Source organism: Alosa sapidissima, chromosome 8 (assembly GCF_018492685.1).
Source record: "Alosa sapidissima isolate fAloSap1 chromosome 8, fAloSap1.pri, whole genome shotgun sequence".
Classification (NCBI taxonomy): Eukaryota; Metazoa; Chordata; class Actinopteri; order Clupeiformes; family Clupeidae; genus Alosa; species Alosa sapidissima.
The window spans coordinates 30,479,553-30,502,052 of NC_055964.1; the positions used below are offsets into that span (position 1 = coordinate 30,479,553).

Here is a 22,500-nt window from a genome sequence, read left to right on the forward strand (position 1 = left end):
ACACATGAGGTCATAATGATTCAGCACCAATATGGAGGTTACAGATTGCCGAGTGCTCTGCACGGGCACAGGTGTTCGGCCTTTTGAGGAGTCTTTTATGTCAGTATGTGCAAACCATTCAGCAACGGTGGAGTAAAATCAGGACATTCCTCTCCCTTACTATAGCTGATGAACGTGTTTGACGGTGGACTGCTAAAGTGATTCTGAGAACCTTGCGCACACACACACACAGGCTGTTAAAGTGATTCTGAGTGTGCACGCGTACACACACACACACACACAGGCTACTGAAGCAATTCTCAGAAACAGACATTCCAGACCCAGGCCCAAGTCACACATACACACACTCACACACACACACACACACACAGACAGACATACAGGCACACACATACACACTCCCTCATATAGTTCTATGGAACTGACATGGGGTGGAGCTTTCAACACCCAGCAGCATCCTCCACAGCCTGTACATGAGGGCTCTGACCAATCCATCTACCCCAGCAACTCCCTTTTCTCTCTCTCATCTCTCTCTCTCTCTCTCTCTCTCTCTCTCTCTCTCTCTCTCTCTCTCTCTCTCTCTCTCTCTCTCTCTCTCTCTCTCTCACACACACACACACACACACACAACCACACGCACAGTGCCTTAAGTGGAGGCCCACCACCCCTCTTGCAGGTTGCCCCCTCAACCCTGGCCCCTTCTGCTCACCTACTGCAGGCTTGGAGTGGCATTCTGGGATTGTTCTCAGATTCTCCAGTGGCATTCTGGGATTGTTCTCAGAGTCTCCAGTGGGAAAAGGCCGCCTCCACAGCACCCACTAAAGAGAGAACAATTTAGCCCTTCTCAACTGAACATGGCCCCCTCTCTCTCACTCTCCTCTCTCTACCCCCCCCCCCCCCCCCCCCCTCTTACCCCTTTTCCACCAATGCTGTTCTAGTGTTGGTTCGGAGTCGGTGACAAATCTCGAACCAGTTCTTTGCTATTCTACACAAATAAACCTGGATCTGGGTCAGCAAAACAGTCTCCAGCCACTAACTTCGTCAGAACACCGGTCTAGAAATAAGAAACTATTACGTCAGGTGCTAGGAGCTGGATTTTCATTTTGAAAAGCTGCTGGCAGCAAAAAGCAACCATAACAAGCTAATCAAGAGTTAATGTTAGCTAGCATGCTATTTTTTTCTAGGGTGCAAGGAATTTGGTATCGCTAAGCAATATGTGTCAAGTCATTATCAACAGTGTTGGGCAAGTTACTTCAAAAGCGTAATGCATTATTTATTACTTGTTACTGTCATCTCATTGTTACATTACAATATTACTGTCTTTGAATTGTAAGGCATTACACTACGTTTACATTATTTTCACCAAAATAACAGGAAATATGAATTTGGTGTTCTCAATAGATCTTCATGTGTTCAATGCAGCTCATTACACGGCAGGAGGTGATGTGGTATGGCATAATGACTGAGCTAGGCTTAAGGCTAACAAAAGAACAATATAATGGTTGCAGTAATGGTTCATGGGACAATGTAGGCCACAAAGGCCAAAGGCAGAGATAACTCAAATTCCCTTTCTACAGTCATCTAAACCAGTGGTTTTCAAAGTGGGGGCCGCGAGGGGGTGCCAGGGGGGCCTCAGCAAGTTGGAAGGAAAAATAAAAGCAAGACATAAATACACTTGAAACATTTAAAATATACTATGAGGGTTGTTATACAATGCCATTATAATAATGTGACGCATGTCTGAACATATTTCCCTTGATAATGACTGGGAATAGTAGTAGAGTGATGGCTCTCATATAGCAGAAAGCCCCAAATAAAATGTTTACACACTGTATGCTCCATCGCGATGTGGTTGTGGCTAAAATAATTATAAGGATTAGCTTAATGTATTTTTACATTTGCCGTAGTATTCTCGATGGGTTTAATAACACATCAAGGGGGTCCTTGGCCAGAACCTAGTGGTATTTGAGGGGCCTTGTGTTGGAAAAGTTTGGGAACCCCTGATCTAAACAAGGCAATCAAATTCCAGGACCAGCATAGATTACTTTTTTTAATTCTTGGATAATCTTCTCTGGTGCCAATTGAGCATTTCTCAATTTTGGATTAAAAAGGAAAGTAACTTCAGTTACTGAGAATTGTACCGAGTAAAATATGACAGAAATTGTATTGGTAATGCCTTACATTACTGCATTAAAGCAAAAAGCAATGCATTACTGTAATTACATTACTTTTTTAATGCATTACTCCCAACACTGATTATCAATACTTATTTAGCTGAATGGAGACAATATACATCGATATTTACACTGCCGTAATTTGTACAATAATATGTTTTCAATGTCCTGTACAAATATTTTGTACATTGGTGTTCCTTGGGGTCAGTTTGACCCCAGCTGTATGAAACATAAGATACATGAATATTTGACACATTATGGATATTATTATTGTAATAGTATGAGAACATATTGTTATTATCATTATTACATATACAAGTATATATTACATAAAAGTCATTTTGGCAGGACTGTATAAGTCAAAGGGTGAAGCAACAGCAAGCCTTTGGGCTGCTGACACTGGATGGGCAATATTGCCAGCCAGGGTTCCAAGGTTCATAAAGGAGTGTGGGGGGGTGGGATTGTTTTGTAGGGCTTTTGATGGTGGTTATTACACTCTTGTTAAGTACCTGTCACAAAAAAACTGGGTAACATTATGAATTATAATCATTTTCTTAGGGTTTATTTAGCTGGGGTCACATTGAGAAAAGGATAAAGCATGTCGGTAAGATTTGAGGATAACACAAGGGTTAATCAGGGCAGTGGTAAGATTTGAGGATAACACAAGGGTTAATCAGGGCAGTGGTAAGATTTGAGGATAACACAAGGGTTAATCAGGGCAGCAGTTTTCAGATTACATAATTGCAAAAGGGTTCTCCAATGTTTTTCTCAGTTAGCCTTTTATGATATCAGATTAGTAAACAGAATGTGCCTTTGTAACATTGGATGAATGATTGCTGATGATGTACAGTACTGCTGACAATGTAGATATTGCATTAAATGTAATGGTGGCAATGTAGATATTGAATTAAATGTGATGCTGGCAATGTAGATATTGCATTAAAGATCAGTCATTTACAACATTAATGATAAAAACAAGGACATTTGTGAGCAGTGGCAAGTGACCCCAAACTTTTGAACGGTAGCATAAGTAATTGCTTTTTTGTACACAATTGTAAACAGTGCTGATTAGTGCCATTTTTGTTCAATCTTCAGCACTTGTACAGCAGTCATGACAAACTTGACAGGCTTATTGCACAATGTTCAAAATGAATCACTTTCTGCACAGGCCCTAGTTACGATGGATTAGTCCACATGAATTGACAAACGTTAACATTCCATTCCCATTTAACAGTCACTCTTCCTAATGCTTGCCATACACCAAACAATTTTCAAGTGATTTCACCGTCGGAGGCTAAATTCCCAAAGTCGAAATGAAGTCTTGGAAGTCTTACTTGAGTTGTGGCGTGCACCTGCACCCCTATCATTTAGGGTAAGGTGTCAATCCGAGTCACTCTTTTTCTAGTTTTGACGTTACGACAATATAAAACGTGGACAATATAAAAAGCAATATGCTGCTTTCTTCTGTATTTGACAAATTGGGTTCCTCCATAGTGCTACATAGGAACCCAGGTTGTTGATTGGCTACCCAGGTTGTTGAACATTGACAGAAAGGGAGATTCCTGCATTGTGTTTCTTTAAAATGGTAATAAAGAAGTTTTGTGAATTCAAAACTCTTAGCTCTCTCACTCTCTCACACACATACAGTACACACACACACACATACACACACACACACACACACACACACACACACACACACACAAATACACACACACAAATACACACACACACACACACACACACACACACACACACACACACACAAATACACACACACACACACACACACAAATACACACACACACACACACACACACACACACACACACACACACACAAATACACACAAATACACACACACAAACACACACACACAAATACATACACACACACACACACACACACACATTATGCACTCCCTCTCTTTTTCTTGATTTCCCCTTCTCTTCCCCACTCCACTTCTCTCCTTTTCAGTCCGTCTCCTCCCTCCTCTCTGCATTCCTATGCCAGGGTGTAGTCCCATCAGAGTCACTTGACTCAAGAGTACCCTGTGTGCCTGACCCCCCCCCCCCCCCCCTCCTCCCTGCGCCCCCACACTCCTCCCTGCGCGGCACGGAGCACTTGCCCCCTCCCTCACCAGGGGAGCACAGGCGCAGATGTACTGGACTCGGCACTATAATCTTTATTACACCATTTCCAAGAGGAGTAGCAGAGAGAAGCTCTTTGTCTGAGCTACTGTATGTCTCGTTTGGAACTGTATGGAAATTACATGCATTTATGACAAAATGGCGTCATTTAAACCAATAAAAAAAAAAACACAGGGGCGCAGGAGTTACGGGGGACATGAGGGATATGTCCTCCGCAGTGCTGAAGAGACAGCCATCGTCCCCCTCACTTTTGATAAGGAAAAAAAGCCTTATAGGTACGCTAAATAAATAATAACATATAGGATTTGCGCTAACTGTAAAACTCCTCATTAACAGTACTGTAAGACTGCACAATCTCATATTCACTCTGTTGGATATCTGAAGCCAGTTTGTCTACTAACAATCATAAAATAATCCAGGCTACTTGCTTAGCATAAATCAGTGGTCCCCAAACTTTTTCTTCCGAGGGCCAGTTCACTATGCCTGGCTCTAAGAGAGGGCCAGAGACTCGGAGTATATCAGTAACCATAAATAGCTTAGCGGCAGAAACATCTGAAATGACCACCATTCTAACTTTCACTCACCTGATGAGAACTTTGTGAACTCTGTATGCACATTTCCAGTTCCAGAAAGTTCCAGAATTATGACTTGAATAGAAGTTAGTTAGTTATAAACAATTAATTGATACATTTTTAGAATCCTTTGAGCACTGATGCAGTCAGCAGAGGCCTCTTACATTGTTTGCAGGTAGGCCTACTATACATTTCATTCCGTTTTCGATGGCAAACGCGAAACAGCGCCAAAACAACCACCAGTGGACAGAAAAAGTATTACATGAATAAGGGAAATTACGGAGGTTATAGTTTGACGATGTCGTACTCCAGTGCGGGCCGGATCCTATATACCACGGACATGTTTTGGGGGGCCACCTAAAATGAGGTGGTGGGCCGTAGTTTGGGGACCACTGGCATAAATCATTCATCATCATCTTTATTTGAGGCAGGCTGGTATTCGAGGCAGGCTTTTTAAAATATTTCTAACCTGCATTTAGACATGCGTTTCGTTTGGGGCGGCATACCGGTAGGCTATCAAAAGCATTTTCGGTTTGGTTTGGGATTTAATTTACTTTTGGACTGTTTGATTATATTGCTAAATATTGAGACTGATGGGCACTGAAATCTGGGAGATATTTGATGGTTCACTGTTAAGTTTCATGCAGTTGAACAAGTGTCGGGATTTCCACTGCTGTTTATTGCGAGACAAGGCAGCCCTTCATTGAATAGGGGTTGTGCTGTAATGGAAACCTTTTTGCATAGCCAAGTAGCCTAAATCGTTTAATTATGCATGATTTAGTACTTTTTTTTTATAAAATTCGTAGGCTGGAATGCCTTGAGTCACAACAATTGTGTTTAAATGTAGTAAGCTTCAGCCTCTGGCAATTAGCTCGAAAGGGGCGGCAAGAGAATGAGCTTGAGAACGTGTGTTGGAGACCCATGGTAGGAAAACGAGTTTTCTTTGCCAATGGTAGGCTATTAATCCAACCAACATAATACAATACATATAATAAAATATTAAGAGGTGTTATTTCATTGACCTAAATCGAAACAATGTCTTCTAGTGGACTGATGGCAATTTTTACACCGTCTTGTATGGGAACCTGCCTTTATTTGTCCTGCTATAAATAGAATCAATCCTGGGCATAATTTGAGGATTTATGGTAGCCTAGTGCTCAACTCCTCCTGCTCAACATGACGTTAGCTGTTATGTTTATGATAACAAACTCAACTAGCCTATACTTATCAACTCGTTTTCACTAGCCTCACTATAAAATACAAGTCTATCAACGTTTTTGTTCTAAGACATTTATTTCAAACATAATTTCAAGACACAAATTGGGTACTTCAGTTACCTTGGTGCATAAATCCCAGAGAGTAGGCTACCACACCCCAAAGTGATGGGCCTAGCGTTCTTAAGCGTTCAGTGTGGGGTATAAACAAGCTGAGAATTTAGTGATGTCTCGTCTGCCTGTCACAGACGTGGGGAGCTCTTTGAAGCTTGGGATAATGTGATACAGTTACTACAGTAACAGTATTTTATTTTACTTCTTATGTATTTTTTTCTTCAATTTTATAAATGTTTTGTTTAAATGCTGTTGGAACAAATAGTTGATTATAAAGGCAACTTTCTGTTGTTAAGTTCTAACATTGCATAAATATTAACTGCAAACACACAGTGGAGAGTTGATTTGGTTTATACCAGACAATTTAAGTAGGCCTAACTAGGCTATTTGATCATGTAGTTTGGATCATAGGCATGATGATTCATTCATGGCTTCATAAAATATCAACATCCCATGTTGCTTTTTTCTACCATTGGCCCAAGTAGTGACCAGTATTCTACCATTGGCCCAAGTAGTGTGAAATAAATCTAAAAAAAAATACATAAAAGTAGAATTGCACATAGCAAGAAGCTGGTTTGAGGGCAGATCTGGCGTTTTCACAATTTTTATCAAAAAATATTTTGAAAACAATCAATGGTATTATTTTAATATTCTGGCAAGTTTAAAATATGATGGTTGAAAGTGGGCCAGAGGTGGCGATCCGATATCTGGAAATCTGATCTCACTATGGGTTTGTGTTCACAATTTGGTCCCCCTCACTTTCAAAATATCTCTATATATATATATCTATATATGCCCCTGAAAAAACACATATATAGACACTTATATACAAAGTTATAGACAGTCACACACACACAAGCGCACTCCCACTCATACACACTAATGGTTGGCACACATGAAGTTCTTACAGCAACTTCAAAAGGTGCTTTGATCAGAAATCTGGCAACCAGCTCCCGGATCCTCCTCGCTAACTTGTATTCTAACTCCTGTGGCTCTCTTTTCTGCTGGCTTCACACTCGTCACCAGGAACCATATACAGTACAGTGTCATTCAGATAGAAACACACACACACACACACACACACACACACACACACTCTGTTTCTCTTTTCTGTTGGCTTCACATTCGTCTCCAGGAGCTGCTTATTTGTTGGCCGCGAGTCGGAGGTTTTGTCATATCTCAGTGTCATCACTGAGTCTTCTCCAGCTGAGAACAGCACACACTGCTAATGAAGAGAAAATTATGGCCCAATCCAATATGTCAAGGACACACACACACACACACACACACACACACACACACACACACACACATACACACACATACACAAAAATAAACCATATACAGTAGTGTCATTCAGACAGAAACACACACAGACACACACACACACACACACACATACACACACACTCATTAAACACAGAGACTATCTACATACACACACACACAGAACATTTGAAAACTTTATCCCTTGTATGGAGTCAAAATAGGGTCTTTAATATTGAGAGCTTGTGTAAAGATGTTCACATGTGTAATAAAGTTGTGCAGCTGTGCAAAAGAAGTTCTGTATGTGCAAAGACATTTCGTACCTGTAGAAATGTTTTGTACATGTGTGAAAGAAATGTGTATTTGTAGAAATGTTTTGTACATATGTGGGGGGTAAATGCGGATCTGTAAAAATATTTTGTACACGTGTGTAAAAAATATGTACCTGCACAAATACTTTGTACGTGTGTGAATCTCCTACGCGACGCTACGCGATGATTTCCTGCGCAACATTGAAAGTAGGAGCTTGTGAAACTGATTTGCAATGCTTACGGACTTTTGACCCTAATTTTACTGCCTTTTTGAAGAGCCAATCAACACATTGCTTACTGCCAACCAATCAGCGTTCCCCACCGACCACCAGATTTTGGTACTAAATCCACAGATCTAGTTATTAAAACTGGAGGTAACAGCAAGGGCAGATAGGTCGTAACATTACTGTAAATGAGCACCTATAAGTATTTCTGGACTAAAATATTGCAAAGCGATTTGGTCACTTTATTTGTCATGCTTTTATCAGTTGTAACATAATCAAAACGTTAAGCATATCATATCAGAACATGAAATAACAACTAGCTGCCATAGCTATCCTAGCTGACGCTTATCGTAGCTCATAGTGCTAGGGCTAATGTAAGTCGTCAGTTTGTACGTTGCCCAGCGAATAAGTAGGCTTAATTCTTACATGTCTTAAGTTAAAGAATTGAAAGAAATAGGAAATAAAGAAAACGCTTGAACGGGTTTATCCATTTACATTCAGATCTTGCCATAGACTTTGCCTAAGCGCTTGCTTGGTAGTCTACCGTCCTGTTCAGTCTATGGTTGCTATAGCAACCGCTGCTGTGCTTCATAAACTGACGAGATAACCGTGCTTGAAATACTCCCGAAACACAAAGAAAACAAAACAAAATGTACCTATGTAAGAAAATGGGATGTTGTGTTCCAAACAATAAACCAACAGTCCTGGAAGGGCATTACTATGGTTAAATCTCACTATAATCTCCTAGCCGTGGATGTCCCATTACAACCCATTTATTTGATTCGTCTTTTTGCCGTCCACTAGGCTATTATTATAGACTTGCAAAGGGTGATAAAATAAACGTGTTCTCATATCAAATAATAATAGCAGATAAACATAAATGTGTGTACAGTATTACTGTTTATAATCATGAATGACACCACTGAATCACCCTTTCGGAAATGGAATGAATAATTCAACTATTTCGTCAACATTACTGCTAGCTAGAAGCTAACCTATAACGTTAAAGTCTAAAAAGCGGATGGGAATAGCTAACGTTAACATTGCGGCTCCGCTTCAACCCTTTTTGCGATCACAGTATAAATTGAGCTACCACGTCACTCTTAATTAAGTTATAATTTTGCAACCCCAATCAAAGAGAATTTCTAATAAGACATTATAGACGGGCTCTGAGTACTCTTTGATATGAAGCCAATCTGTTTAGCACCAAAATCTGGGTGGTCGGTGGGAAACGCTGATTGGTTGGCAGTAAGCAATGTGTTGATTGGCTCTTCAGAAAGGCAGTAAAATTAGGGTCAAAAGTCCGTAAGCATTGCAAATCAGTTTCACAAGCTCATACTTTCAGTGTTGCGCAGGAAAGCATCACGTAGGAGATTCACACATGTACAAAGTATTTGTGCAGGTACATATTTTTTCCACAAGTGTAAAAAATATTTTTACAGATCCGCATTTCCCCCCCACATATGTACAAAACATTTCTACAGATACACATTTCTTTCACACAAGTACATACTATTTCTACAGGTACATATTTTTTCACACATGTACAAAATATTTCTACTGGTACGAAATGTCTTTGCACATTCAGAACTCCTTTTGCACAGCTGCAAAACTTTATTACACATGTGAACATCTTTACACAACCTCTCAATATTAATGACCCTATTTTGACTCCATACCTTGCTGTTAATAATATGTGGTGCCCAATAACTAAAACAATAGAGAGAATACATAGGCGCCCTCTGAAATAGAGAATAAAAGCACTCCGCAATCAATTAACCCCAAGAGCTATTGTTTGAATATCTCCACCTTGAGAGTAATTGTGCAGAATATGTTGTGTCTTCCCTTTTTTGGCCAATAATTCCTCGACGGTGCCATTAACTGTGTGAACACAATCCGCCAACTCGCTGGTGAAATATTATTTTGCACAATAACGCACGTCGCAAGCATGCCTTAATCTACCAGCAGAGGCCCCGAGGGACTGAATTATAGGAGCGTTTATGGGCTTATGTGAACATGCCTGTGTTTATATTACATTTCGTGTGACAGCAGAGAGAGAGAGGGGGAGAAGAGAAAGAGGAGGAGGAGAGCGGTAGAGATAGAGGAGAGAGCACTAGAGAGGGAATGAGCGAACAGAAAAGATAGAGCGAGTGAATAAAAAAATGAGAAGAGAGAGAGGGAGCACAGAGGTGTCATCTTAAAGTGCTACTAGAGGCTGTGTTTTATTGCACCTCGGCATCTCCGCACGCGCTCAGTAGCGCCACAAACGACTCGCAGTCGGCCCCAGGGGAGCGGGCCCTGGCTGCATTTTTAATTCCTGATACATAATTCTTACGCTGGGTTGGGGAGGGTGGCGATCTGGGGGCCCTTCTCTGCGCTGCCTGTTTTTTAACGGTGATAAATCACTCTCATAAACCACAGTGGCTTCGCACATCAAAACAACCTGCCCAGAGCCCAGAGTGTGTCCGGCCAAATGAGGCCTGGAGAGTCGCGTTGCGTCGAGTCGCCCCGGGGGACCAGCCTGCTTTCGACGGAACACTCTAGGAAGCGGAGAGCTGAGTGTTTGGCTTTGCTTTTATATTGTTGCTTTAAGAGAGTGCCCACAGCCATGCCGTTATGTGGACCAAGCCAGAGATTTTCCTCCGAGTGGATCATGATTTGTTCCACAGCTCCAGTTTCTTGTGTAAAAGTCACAGTTTCCCATTAAAGACATTTGTAAAAATGTGACATACATGAACAAGGTTACTCAGAGGAAAGAGTAGTGGTGGTGGTGTTGATGTAAGGGAGAGAGAGTCTGAAATGATAGACAGCGGCTAGGACGGATTTCGCTAACAGGGATCAAATAAAGGGTTACGGAGCCCTGCAAGGCTCATACAGTGCTGTAAAATCACCTACTGACCAGCATCAAGTGTGACATTTTAAACCTGCACAGGATTGTTCATGCATATCTGGCTTGGCATGGCTACAGTCATTGCGGATGAGACAACATGTTGGCATGGTGATTAGTGATTACTGATGCTGTTTGTTTTTGGCTGAAGCTCAAACAGGTCTCAATATGTTTTGGTTGTGCAATCTGTTTCAGATATCTAGTCTGGCAGGACACTTAAATGAAATATCTGCTCTGTCTCTCTCTCAGTTTAATTAAAGTCAGCTTTATTCGCATGACTATTTTTCTATTGCCAGAGCAGATTTTAAACACAAACACTCCTCATTTCTCTCGCTCTCTCTCTCTCTCTCTCTCTCTCTCTCTCTCTCTCTCTCTCTCTCTCTCTCTCCTTTTCTCCTTTCCTCCTTTCTCTTTCTTTTCATCTCTCCTTTTCTTTCTCTCTCTCTCTGTCTCAGTCTAAGGAGGTGGTTCAGACAGAAGCACACAGCACGCGCCGGGTTGAAACATTACTGTGATTAATGAGATTAAAGCCTTGTGTCTCATGCCATTAGACCCCTCATCATCATCATGGCAAATGGTTTCTTTTAATGTGAAGTCAAGCCCACATCTCCGTACATGATTTAGAGGAGAGAGGAAGCTCATCAAGGAAACACTCCTGAGAGGATTCGGACTCCTTTCTGGTGCATCGTTGGCCCTTCACCAGTCGGATCCATGCTAAGGGCCAAGGGCCAAAGCCTTTCCAGCGCTGCCCACAAGTGTGTGTGTGTGTATGTGTGTGTGTGTGTGTGTGTGTGTGTGTGTGTGTGTGTGTGTGTGTGTGTGTGTGTGTTTGTTTCTGAGTATGTATGTTTGTGTGTGTGGGTGTGTATGTGTGTGTAGATTAGTGGGGTGCTGTACATGTGCTAAACGTTAGCTTCGCTGGGGTTACTCATCTCGCTGGAGACCGCTCTGATGCCAAGTCTAATCTAATCACATGGTGCGCAAACAAGGTCAACAAGCAGTTAAATCACATTCCCCTCCTCATTATCACTTAAGCACTGACTCACTCAGACATGCTATTGTAGTGCAGCCACAACCAAGGACCAGGAAATGCTAACTGCTCATCAATTAGGAGAGTACACAGGGAGGCAGACAGTTATGGGCAAATTGGCTCGGTGATACGTTAGCTGTGCGCTGGCCGTTCAGCATGTAATTGATGTTGATTATCAATTAAAGGCACGTGAGCACTGATGTGTGTGTGGGGAGAGCTGGTGGTGCCTGGGTGTCGATGCACGACTACATGGAGACTAAGCAGAAAGACAGGAGTAGTGTGTGTTTGTGTGTGTGTAAGTGTGTGTGTGTGTGTGTGTGTGTATGTGTGTTTGTGTGTGTGTGTGTGTGTGTGTTTGTATTCCTGTGTGTGTGTGTGTCTGTGTGTGTGTGTGTTTGTGTGTGTGTGTGAATTGAGGATTGAGAGTGTGTGAATGCATGCATTGGAATGGATACATGTGTGTCTGTGTGTTATATATATTTGTGGGTGTGTATGCATTCATCAGGATTGTGTGTGTCTGTATTTGTGTGTGTGTGTGTGTGTGTGTGTGTGTGTGTGTGTGTTACATTTGTGTGTGTGTATGCATTCATCAGGATTGTGTGTTTCTAGATATTTGCTGGTATGTGTGCGTGTGTATGTGTGTGTGTGTGTGTGATGTGTGGTAGAATACCCTGAGGATGAGGAACAAAGCAAGCTCCCCCACTAACAGCTCCTCTCCAGGGAACATTCAGTGTGTGTGTGTGTGTGTGTGTGTGTGTGTGGTGATGTGTGCCTCTAAGGAAACAATCTATAGCATAAAAGAAAGTGGAGGTGGAGGTGTGTATGGTAAAAGAGTGAAGGAGAGAGAGATGGAGAGAGAGAGAGGGAGAGAGAGAGAGGGAGAGAGATAGGGGGAGAGAGAGATGGAGAGAGAGAGGGAGAGAGGGAGAGGGAGAGAGAGATGGAGAGAGAGAGAGGGAGAGAGAGAGAGGGAGAGAGAGAGAGAGAGGGAGAGAGAGAGAGGGAGAGAGAGATGGAGAGAGAGAGAGGGAGAGAGAGAGAGGGAGAGAGAGAGAGAGAGGGAGAGAGAGAGAGGGAGAGAGAGAGAGATGGAGAGAGAGAGAGGGTGTGTATGTGTGAGAGAGAGAGAGGGCATGTGTGTGTGTGAGAGAGAGAGGGAGTCCATGTGAGAGAGAGTGTGTATGTGAGAGAGAGAGAGAGTATGTGTGAGAGAGTGTGTACTGTATGTGAGAGAGAGAGAGTGTGTATGTGAGAGAGAGAGTGTGTATGTGAGAGAGAGAGAGAAAGATAGTGACATAGAGAGTGACAGAGAGAGAGAGAGAGAGAGAGAGAGAGAGAGAGAGAGAGAGAGAGAGAGCAAATGATTGACTGGGAAAGGAGGGAAACAGGACAAAGAGACATATGGGGGAGAGGAGATTTAAGGGTGTGTATCATGATCAAAGCTCTGCTGCTCTGCTCTCCCCTGCTGACCGTGTGTGTGTGTGTGTGTGTGTGTGTGAGGAGGTAAACGACCAGCAGGACAATGATGAAAGTGCAGCATGACAGAGAAGAAATCACCGGCCTCTCTCTTTCTCTGACACACACACACACACACTCAGGAATACTTCTCATGAACAGACACTCACACACACACACACACACACACACACACACACACACACAAACACACACACATTGTCCCTTATGGGTCCACAATCTTCCCAAGACACAAGACACAAAAGCTGTAGAAATGCTGTCTATTAGTAATGTTGTGATCCAGGAATCTATCTCCATTGCTTAACTGTATCTCCCCAAGTCTCACAGCTCTATCACTGGTTATGTCTAACACTATGAGATGAGTAGAACTACACACTGTCCTTCAGGCTATGGATTAATTGTGACATATGTTAGCAGAGACTACATCCACATTACTGTAATGACAGCTGACACATTTGGAGTAACACCGCTTTTGATTTTAAATCTAGTTGACGACATGTGAAAACATCTCGTCCCATGAAGTCTTGCGCCAAGCGCATGTGTAATGTATGTGGCGACGTGAATGGTATTTTACACCAGTGTGGTGTGGATCTGCCATTTATATTCATGAGCAACAATCTTCACATTCTCTGAAGACATCTTTTAATAATAATCATCTTTTCAAACATGCATGATCAGGACCAAATTAACTGAGATGCATGCTGATCTCTCTCTCTCTCACTCTCTCTCTCTCTCATTTCATTTCTGCTTTCCTCTTAGGTATTGTACGGGCACGTACGGTAGGCTGCAGGCCGACGCTCTTCAGAAACGGCGTCAGATGAAGGCTGGCCGCCTGGCTGGTATCTCCTCTGGGCCCATGTGATGATCTGAGGGTGTATTAGTGTTGAGACGCAGCCTCTCCTCTCCGGAGGAGCCCAGTACAGGCATCAGAATCAGAATCAAACACGGCTCCCCTCAAGCAAATCCCTCACATACACTCCACAGGAAGGGAGAATAGTCTGTGTGTGTGTGTGTGTGTGTGTGTGTGTTATGATGGGAATACTAATGTTTATCGGATTACATTAGATCACACTCTCATTCATCTATTCATTTTCATGTTGATTGACCTCAAAATAACTTTGGAAAGTTAAACAAATAGTGTTGTTACAGTAAATGATAAACTGCATTTACAGTAAAGCAGTATCCCCTTTTGGAGATCAGAAAAATCTCATCTTCTATGTCACTCGTTCCTCTTCCTCCGCTAATCTTCTATGTCACTCGTTCCTCTTCCTTTGTTCATCTTCTATGTCACTCGTTCCTTTTCCTCCAGTGCCATCATAGTCCCCTCCTCTCCCCGTCAGCCTTGCCAGGACCTGTGAATGGCTCTTACACAAAACATCTGCCTCCATCTGCTTATTCCTGGGGAAGAAATCTAAATAAATAGTAAATTTGTCAACAACATTGTTTAGATGATCAGAACTTCTCTAGAAAAGCGAATTTACTTTCCTTATGAACTTGTGAACATTGGGCAACCATATGTCTTCATATATATTTAGGCATCCATGGCCTACTGGTCAGGGAAACTTGTGATCAAAGGGTGGCCGGTTCGATCCCTGACTGGTAGGAAAAATGTGGTGCGGGGAGTGACTGAACAGCGCTCTCCCACATCCACGGATGAGTTGCCCTTGAGCAAGGCACCTAAACCCCAACTGCTCCCTAGGCGCCGGATCAAGGGCTGCCCACTGCTCCGGGTGTGTATGTGCTCCTAGTGAGCTCACTGCTCTCAGTGTGTGTGTATAAGTATAAGTATATATACTCTTTTGATCCCGTGAGGGAAATTTGGTCTCTGCATTTAACCGAATCCGTGAATTAGTGAAACACAGCACACAGTGAGATGAAGCACACACTAATCCCGGCGCAGTGAGCTGCCTGCAACCACAGCGGCGCTTGGGGAGCAGTGAGTGGTTAGGTGCCTTGCTCAAGGGCACTTCAGCTGTGGCCCACCAGTGGGCCACGGCTGCCCACCTGGTGGTCCTGGATGGATAAAATGCAGAGAACAAATTTCTAGTAGGAAACTTCCTACATGACCATACAATATAACTTAACTTATATATACGTATACATAATTGATTTTATATATTATATTATATTATATTATATTATATTATATTATATTAAATTATAGTTTAGTATAGTATAGTATAGTATAGTGTAGTGTAGTGTAGTATAGTATAGTTGACTACTATACTACAATTAACCTGACTGCAACTCGACCACAAAATATTAATAAAGACAAAATGATACCGGATCATGGACTCTAACTGGAGTACATAACGGATCTTTCACAAATACTATTAATGTAATAAACTAATAATTAACTATTCTGTGCAGCCGTGTGTATGTGTGTGTGTGTGTGTGTGTGTGTGTGTGTGTGCTTGTGTAGGCTTTGCGTTGATCATTGGCTGATTGGCCCAGCAGTACCTTTCTGGGGTCTGATGGAAATGTGTTCCAGACTTATATTATCTCCCTGAAGGGAGATCTGGGTGAGCATGGCCAGGCTAGCTCTGTATGTATGTTTGGTGAACTTTTGTTTCTATACATTTCGGCAATACCCGGCTTTGATTCTGGATAATGTAAGTATGGAATTAAGTGCACCTGTTCTTGTATGTGTGTAGGCATGTCTGAATCAATCCGAATAGCTAGCTGATATTAAAATGAAGATGTTAAAAACACCTTGTTAAATGAGCCTCTCCATCTCCATCAGCTTACACCGTCCTCTGATGCAAACTGATATGCAAAGCCACTCACACTGAGCGTCTCTGTGAAAAATGGGAACGACCTATAGCATGCTGTTACTTTTCACATGTTACTCTGACATGTGAGCATAACTGTGTGAGTTTGTGTGTGTGTGTGTGTGTGTGTGTGTGTGTGTGTGTGTGTGTGTGTTGTGTGTTGTGTGTGTGTGTCAAACTTTTTCACACTGGCCTAATGATCATCTCTCATTGTAACTCTCATCACTCAATGTTTCTCTCATCAGCCCACAGGGGCTCCGTCCGGCGTTCCGGCATTCCGGCATTCCTGATCTAGAACCGTAACCTCGCTGAACCCCAATCACATCTCTTAATGCCTTTATTAAAGTTCCGCTAGCGCAGATGCCGTTGTGCTTATTGATTTTTTTTCTAATTTTGCAAAACTAATGATTGGCGATATGGTTGATCTCCGTTAGCTTGACCTGTGTGTCTGTGTGTGTGGTTGTGTGTGTGTGTGTGTGTGTGTGTGTGTGGAGGTTGAAGGGGGCCTAAATACTAAATGGATGCAGGAATAACCCCCCGTGCTCCACCCTCTGTGTGTGTGTGTGAGAGTGAGTGAGTAAGTGTGTGTGTGTGTGTGTGTGTGCGTGTGTGTGTGAGTGAGTAAGTGAGTGAGTAAGTGTGTGTGTGTGTGTGTGTGTGAGTGAGTGTGTGTGTGTGTGTGTGTGAGTGAGTGTGTGTATGTGTGTGTGTGAGTGTGTGTGTGTGTGTGTGTGTGTGTGTGTGTGTGTGTGTGTGTGTGTGTGTGTGTTGTGTGTGTGGTGGGCAGGGCATGGAGCAGAAGCAGGCAGCGTTGCTGTTCATTACTGATTCACTGCAGGCGTTGCGCTTCTCTCCCGTGGCCAGAGATCAGATTAGGGCTTCCAGCTCGCACTCAAGGTTAGTAGTAATGAGCGAGAGAACGCCAGCCCTGTGTGTGTGTGTGCGTGTGTGTGTGTGTGTGTGTGAGCCGTAATGAGAGCGAACGAGGCCCCGGGATTGGCCTTCCCAGAGGTCGTGGATTGAGCTGGGAGACAGAGGGCATCAAGACAAGGGATTTCATCCCTCGCTCTCCTCCTCCTCCTCCTCCTCTTCTTCACTTCCTTATTTTTTTGTTTATTTGTGGACTTTTTGGGGGGGAACTGTTGGTCTTTGAGGTTTGGAGTGAGAGAGACGGAGAAAGGATTCATATTGTTGGCTTTTTGTTGTGTATGTGTGTATGTGTGTGTGTGTGTGTGTGTGTGTGTGTGTGTGTGTGTTTAGAGAGAGTTACGGGAAAAGTAATGCAGAGGTCTTAGAGAGTAAATATCGAATGAGAGGCACTCAATCACTACAGGAGCATCAAACCCGCATCCTCAGGAGCTAGTTGACCTCGGCGACCCCATGGTGCAGCGCTAAACACACACATTAGCATTTTTTAGCTTGTGAATCTGGGGGCGTGTCAGGGGGAGAGGGGAAGGGCAACAAAGTGTGTGTGTGTGTGTGTGTGAGAGAGAGATAGAGAGAGAGAGAGAGAGAGAGAGAGAGAGAGAGAGAGAGAGTATGTGTGTGAGAGAGAGACATGAGTTCAGGAATAGGTTAGAAGCAGGACGTGTGTGTGTGTGTAAGACAGTAGTAGAGCAGGTCGGATGCAGGGCGTTGAGTGTCTCATTTCTGGAGAGAGCCTTAGATTTGAGTTTTTTGGCAGTCAGCAAGCAGGGTTGCAAGGGCCCCAGGCCCCTCTTTATCAGAGAGAGAGAGAGAGAGAGAGAGATGGAGGAGTGTGTGGAGTGTGTGTCATTCATGCTGCACCCCCAGCCCACTCTAGTATAGGAGGCCAAGCCCTGACCCAGGGCCCGCTGCAATTTGGCAGTATCACATTGTGGGCCGTTTTGGAGTAAAAAGAATCTGTTGTCAAAATAGATCGACTTTACACAAGCTTTGGTTAAATATGAGTTCAAAGATCAGACATCTTCTGTTGGGCTGTGGTGTGTGTGTGTGTGTGTGTGTGTGTGTGTGTGTGTGTGTGTGTGTGTGTGTGTGTGTGTGTGTGTGTGAGTGTGTGAAGCCAGGGGCATCGCTAGCAGTTGAAAACATTCGGGGCTTAGCCCATAGAGTCTGAACGGTTCTCATAATTCCCATTTTGCCTGCCCTTGCTGCACACTTTTGATAGATTAATCCACCGACTCTAGCCTAAATTGCGCCACATTGACTGAATAATATGGACAATAATATTTTGACAATTATAGGATGTAATGACCTGTTGCTATTTTGACATTTTTGTTTGCTATTAAAAATGAACTATATAGCCTAGCCACCTAGCAGAGTGGCGTTTTAAATAGCAAGATGCATCATAGGGTTAATTAAATGCTTAGCTTATGGAGAACAAATCTTTGAAGACTCACTAGCCACGTTACATGGAAATTTTTATTTCAATCTGATTGAAATGAATCTGATTAAAGATTTGGTGACACTTTACGGTAAGGGTACATGAATTATCACGAATTCATGCATGAATTAATTCATGAGTTATGCATTACTTCATTCCTTTATATCTTATGAATCATCAGGAATTGACATGAGTTCATAGTCTCTTATTCATGACCTCATGCATGAACAACAAATCAACTAAAGCATTAGGTACGATGGGTACATCATTATGATTTATGATTTAGTAAGCATGATCATCATGATTACATGAATGTTACATGTACATGAAGGTTAATATCTCATGAGTACATCATGTTCGTGACCCCTCAACTAAAGTGTGAACAATGGCATGTGTTTCGAGAACTGCACAAGTTGTGATCAAATCAGAATTTGTGTAGTGATGACCACTTTTTGGCAGAAAAAGAAATCATCATGATCATTCTTAATAAATCATAAATCATAATGATGTGCCCACCATACTTACATGCTTTAGTTGAGGTGTTGTTCATGTATGAGGTCACAAATGACAGAATATGAACTCATGTACATTTCTGATATTAAGGAATTAAGTAATGCATAACATAAATCATGAATTAATTAATACATGAATTCATGATAATCCATGTACCCTTACTGTAAAGTGTTACCAAAGATTTCAACCGACCTATTTACATGAACGCTAAATAATTTGATTGCCATTTGCGTTTACATGGAATAAGCATTTAATCAATTAGAAGCACCTAGTGTCATGCCTCAGTCTGCCAGGAGATGCCGCCATAATGCTCAAGCCCCTGATCTTTGTCAACATCAACAGATGTTAGCATAATCAACTACCCACCTGTCCACACCAAGCCTACTAGCCTAATATATGTTACCTAAGACCACCTAGCAATGAGCCAGCACGCACAACCAAAGATCTTAGCCCTCTAGAATCTTTGTGCACAACCAACGTTTGTTATAGGCACAGCAATCAACCAACACAGCAAAACAAGATAACTACTGATTAGGCTAGCTTTGTGGTCCACTGAAAATGACAATCGTACCTGTAATGTTTATTGCTGTGCTAACATGATGACTAGAAACTAGGCTGGAATGTTAGTTTGGCCAGAGTTGAATGACAGACAGTCGAGATAAGTTGAGCGACAAGTACGAATGAACAGGTATAATAATTCCGTGGAAATGCATGGATTCCTGCTTGCTGCTACTGGAAGAAACTGGAATCCATGCATTTCCACTGAATTATTTTTTGGAATCTGATCCCTTATTATACCTGTTAATTCGCACTCGTCGCTCGACTTATCCTGACTAAATTCAAGATGGTGGCGAACGGTAAACTTCTCGGTAAACTTCTTCTAAAGTTCTCAATGTCTTGTTTAAAATGTCAGGGCCCTCAGAAGTCTATCAATGAAGTGTGCATCTACTTTGAAGAAAAATAGGAGAGAGGCCGCACTATGCATACATACTCTTTTATTTGCACATACGCGTTTCGGCGTGTGCCTTCTTCAGTGTGCTATAACTATCCAGGCCAGCACTCTTTAAGTTTAGAAATAGACAAATTGAGTGAAGCCTGCTCCTATCCTCACTGCATCTACTTTGAGCCTCGTAAATGGTGTAAAACAGTGATTTATTTGCATGGCTAGACCGATGCCCGAGGCACCCCCATTGAAAACCTGTTGGTAGCATCGGCTAACTAGCGCCAGATTTCGGAGTGCAGGGGACAAGCCGAGATGAGCTATGAGACAAAAGTTCACACTCGGTATCATGTTTCAACACACTTTAGGTAAATATCACACCGAACTTCTCCTTTAAGCCTTGTACCTACTTTAAGTAAGTACTTTTTAGAATTATTTTGTTCATCAGAGACCAGAGGCTCATCAGAGACCAGTGGTGTAATGTCACGTCCGAAGTAAACGCCACTCAGCTAAAGTGGTGTGTGTGTGTGTGTAAGAGAGAGAGAGAGAGAGAGAGAGAGAGAGAGAGAGAGAGAGAGAGTGGTATGTGTGCACATGTGTGTGTGTGTGTGTGTGTGTGTGTATGTGAGAGAGAGAGAGTGGTGTGTGTGTGTGTGTGTGTGTGTGCTCATCAGAGACCAGTAGCGTAATGTCACGTCTGTAGATGAAAGGGAAAATATGTATGGCGTTTAAAATTTTCATATCAGATTTATAGACTTTAGGCCCTTGGCTTTCATCTATTAGTTAGTCTCTGAACATCTGAGGCCAGAAGCTTAACGGTCCAAATCTGACTAAATATGAATGAATCCATGTGGGTTTGCGTGATGAGGACCTCTGATTTATTTTAATGTGTGTGTGTGTGTGTGCGCGTGTGCGTGTGTGTCAATATGAATGAATTCACTTGTTTTAATGTGATTAGAGCTACACTGCTTTTCATCTTCTGAAAGGTCCGAAAGTTGTGTGTGTGTGTGTGTGTGTGTGTGTGTGTGTGTGTGTGTGTGTGTCTGTGAGAGAGAAAGAGAGAGAGAGGGAAAGAGCAAGACAGTATGTGTCTGTGTGTGTATGTGTGTGTGTGTGTGTGTCTGTGTGTGTTTGCAGGTGTGCATGTACCTCTGTTCATTATATTTAAGGTATCTGAATGTGTAATGAGTTCTCCTTCTTCACATTTCTTGTTGAGGAGGACGCTTCAGGGCTCCCATTGGCTCTGAATGGTAATGGAGCCCTATTAAGTACTAGCACACACACACACACACTGTCTTGCTCTTTCCCTCTCTTCCTTCTCACAGAATCGCACAGATGCACGCACACACACATGCACACACACACAGGGGCGCCTGCAGGAATTAATGCTATGGTACACACACCCATCACCCCCCTGCAAAAAACAATTCACGCGTGAACAATATTTGTCCGTTTCCCGGTTTTAGGTCCGTGCATTGGTCAGCAAAAAAGTAGCCTACATAGCATAACAGCATCCACATGCAATAATACAACGACAACGTCTACAATGACCTATTCATTTAGACAACTTGACACAGCCCTATACTGGCTAAAGTTACCTTTGTTCAGGCTTGTTTAGTTTTGTTCTAGCGTACCGTGATGTCTGGCTTTAAACAGCTGTAATGCAGTCTAACATTCTGACAAGCAATTGCCTACCTTGTTCTTGCCAATCTGGAATAACTCCTCTAGCTTTGCTGCATCCATCCTTTCTGTTTTCGTTGTTTAAACTTGTGATATCCATGATGAGTATTGAGTTAGTGAATTAGCCCAACATTGTGTGCTGATAACCATATATAGATAGCCGAGTGAAAAAACAACAAGTAGCCTAGCCTAGTTGCGTCGCCTGCGTGCGTATTCTCTCTCCTGCTCAAACAAAATGTGTGCGTGTTAAATTTGATAACGTGTTCACTAACTTTATGTAATAGAAAATTGTAAATAGCGTGATGGCATGCAGCTAATGGGATACACACACACAAGGGAATTTTTCTCTCGTTGTTGAGTAGGTTGATGGTACGCACAGTGCGTACGGACGTACACCTGCAGGCGTGCCTGCACACACACACACACAGACACGCACACATTCACACACAAGTGAGCCCCATTAACCACCTGTGAGTGGAGAACCAGCAGCAGCCCACCCACCAGCCACATTGGACCAGTCACATGCTGAAAGGATCCACCAGGTATGTCAGAGTTTGTGTGTGTGTGTGTGTGTGTGCGTGTCTGTGTGTGTGTGTGTGTGTGTGTGTGTGTGTGTGTGTGTGTGTGTGTGTGTGGGTGTGTGTCTGTGTGTGTGTGTGTTTGTGTGTTGTGTGTATGTGTGTAGGGGTCGACCAATTATCGGCCGGGCCGATTATTAGGGCCGATATTTAGCATTTTTATAATAATTGGTATCGGTCATTTTTTCCACCGATAAGCCGATATTGAAATGGATAAAGAATGAAACGCGCTTCT

General features: G+C 42.6%; 2 protein-coding genes and 2 long non-coding RNA genes across 5 annotated transcripts in view; 2 read left to right on the plus strand and 2 right to left on the minus strand.

Moving 5' to 3' along the window:
• LOC121715001 overlaps positions 1–8,642 on the plus strand; it is a 15,211-nt gene extending 6,569 nt beyond the window's left edge. Inside the window, exon 3 of the long non-coding RNA XR_006033502.1 lies at positions 8,192–8,642. This is a non-coding gene — a long non-coding RNA (uncharacterized LOC121715001). The remainder of the gene's footprint in view (positions 1–8,191) is intronic.
• Positions 1–22,500, plus strand: part of LOC121714945 (tripartite motif-containing protein 16-like) — a 1,397,702-nt gene that overhangs the window by 1,265,913 nt on the left and 109,289 nt on the right. The window lies entirely within an intron of this gene.
• LOC121714956 (tripartite motif-containing protein 16-like) overlaps positions 1–22,500 on the minus strand; it is a 964,796-nt gene that overhangs the window by 345,890 nt on the left and 596,406 nt on the right. The gene's annotated exons all lie outside the window — the stretch shown is intronic.
• LOC121714996 lies at positions 4,536–18,578 on the minus strand. Its single transcript, XR_006033497.1, has 3 exons — positions 18,567–18,578; positions 16,202–16,206; positions 4,536–4,662 (listed from the first exon to the last, which is right to left on the minus strand). It is a non-coding gene; the product is annotated as an uncharacterized LOC121714996 (long non-coding RNA).